Source organism: Micropterus dolomieu, linkage group LG17 (assembly GCF_021292245.1).
Source record: "Micropterus dolomieu isolate WLL.071019.BEF.003 ecotype Adirondacks linkage group LG17, ASM2129224v1, whole genome shotgun sequence".
Taxonomy (NCBI): domain Eukaryota; kingdom Metazoa; phylum Chordata; class Actinopteri; order Centrarchiformes; family Centrarchidae; genus Micropterus; species Micropterus dolomieu.
The window spans coordinates 17,111,947-17,114,292 of NC_060166.1; the positions used below are offsets into that span (position 1 = coordinate 17,111,947).

Genomic DNA, 2,346 nt, shown 5'->3' on the forward strand with positions numbered 1-2,346 from the left:
AACACACATACATAAGCACACACTTGATTAATTCATTTTGAATTCATGATTGATTTAGTTCAGGCTGAAACTTTGTTCTCTAATTACCTGAGCACACTCTAAAAGTCATTATATTTTCAGACAATATTGAATTGTCTCCATTGTCATAATTATGTTGGAATTTTACAAAGGCTTGCCTTGTTGCAAATAAAACTATCAATACAGTAACCTTGCTGTGCTCACTCGCTCAAAATATGAACTCTGCTTAAATCAATGGGAATCTTTGAAAAAGTACTCCTTTTGATATATTTGAGAGAATTATCCATTTCCAGATAATAAGCAGCATTAAAGGAGACAGTCTGTCTCAGAGACAGAGAATGAGCTGATTGTTTGCAAATGAATTTATAATATCTAATACGTATCTTTTCCTCTATTACTTTATTGTTGTAGATTGTATCTCCTTGTCACCCTGGGGGGATTTGTTGTCAGGGCAACCATTCCTGAAAGAGTTTCCAAAGGGAAATTGACAGGTGAGAAGCCAAATAAAGAGCAATTCAGAGACACTTAAGCTGCGTTCACACTGAAAGCGAATCCATTGTTTTTGGCGGCTTGATTACATATAGTACAAAGTCAATGCAAAGATGCAAATCCCTGTAAATTCGCTCCGGGCGGCGCGAAGATGCGCATTCGCTGGTTCGCTTGAGTTCAAATTTTTCAATGGATGTCACAGACAGGGGAAGTGATTTCTCTGAAGAAATCAACATGGAGGAAAGACTGATCGTAGTTGTGTATGTGTTATGGGTGGTGTGGTGTGGGGACAGAGTGGACCCAAATGCAACGTTCAGTTTTGACAGGTTTTATTGGGAAAAGGGGGTGAGGGACTGGAGTCGAGGGAGAGGTGGATGGCGGGGAAACACAGGCACAGGGAACAGAGGAGACTGGGACCAGAGGACCGGGGGAACACTGGGGCCGAGGAAGCGAGGGAGAACAGGGAGGACACTGTGGGGGAAGTCCGAGGAAGAGAGGACTGGAGGATGAGCCCAGCCGACTGAACAGAGGACGAGGGTGAGTGAACCTGGGAGGAAAGCAGACAAAGAGACAGGGTTAGTGACAGAGGAGGTAAGAAACAAGAACTGGAGAAATGTGAGGATCAGTGATTTCAATGCTAGCCATGCCATGGAGGCGCTCCCCCCTGCATACTGGCGTGTGTTGGCGCCCATGACCCTCCCGTTCCCCCCGTCAGGTGCTAGGCTCTCCTGTTCGGTGGAATACGGAGGTTGCTGCCTGCCAGCCCCCTCCACAGCTGGCATCCCAGCCCTTTGAGGGGGCACCCCCCCCACAGAACCGTGAGATTAGGGCAAGGGCAGCAGAGTGGCTTCCCTTCAGGGCCACCAGGGCGCCTCATCAGCAGGTCCGACCGCTTTCAGAGACACTACTCGGAGTGGCTTGCTTCCTGCTCGATGCAAAGATGGATGGACAGCCTGATCCGCTGGATCACAGGCTACAGTTCGCCCCACCCCCCTTCCTTCGCCTCAGACTGTGCTCTCCGCCTCTGCTAAGGACGCCGCCCTCTGGGTGGAGCTTCAGGAATAAGGGGTTCTACTCCCACTACTTCCTGGTCAGGAAGAAGACAGGCGGTGAGAGGCCCATCCTGAGCGGTCTCTGGCAGGGCCACAGGCCTCTCCAAATAAATGTGCTGGAGCCCCTCACGGTGTGGAAGGTGATCCAACATTTCTCCCCTCTGCTGCGGGACCGGGCACTCATCGCCGCTGTTGGGTCTGGCAAGGCGGCTGCTCCTGTGGGCGCACACTCACCTGCTCTCGATCAGAGCAGAATACATCCCTGGCGTGCTGATCAGAGGGGTGGACATCATGTTGAGGGGGGGCCCTCGCCCAGACGAGTGGCGCCTCCATCCTGATCTGGCGACCAGATCTGACTCCAGTTCGGCAGGGCAGAGGTGGATGTGTTTGCCAACAAGGAGAACGCTCAGTGCGCCCTTTGGTTTTCACTGAGCCCATGGGACATCCCCGCGCTGGGAGTGGATGCCTTCGCGGACCCCCTTTACCTTGGCAGTGACTCTAGTGGCCCCAGAGCCAGCCTCTCTGGGTCTGGCCGCTGGGAGGCGACACCTGGAGGGCTTAGGTCTCTCCCGAGAGGTGGTTCGCACCTTCCAGGGGTTGAGGGATGCCTCCACTCAGTCCTCTTACTCCTCTAAGTGGTCGGCTTTCCAACGCTGGTGTCTTGACCAGGGGGATGGACCCGGTCGCATGTCCGCTGCCGGCGGTACTTTCGTTCCTCCAGTTGCTCATGGACAGGGGGCTGGCGTTCAGTATGGTTAAAACCTACATTGCCACCATTTTGTCCTGT

At 52.5% G+C, this 2,346-nt stretch overlaps 1 long non-coding RNA gene across 1 annotated transcript in view; it reads right to left on the reverse strand.

The window, feature by feature from the left end:
* Nucleotides 1–819: 819 nt before the first annotated feature.
* Nucleotides 820–2,346, reverse strand: part of LOC123986310 — a 5,321-nt gene continuing 3,794 nt past the window's right edge. The window contains exon 3 of the long non-coding RNA XR_006828842.1: nucleotides 820–1,054. This is a non-coding gene — a long non-coding RNA (uncharacterized LOC123986310). The remainder of the gene's footprint in view (nucleotides 1,055–2,346) is intronic.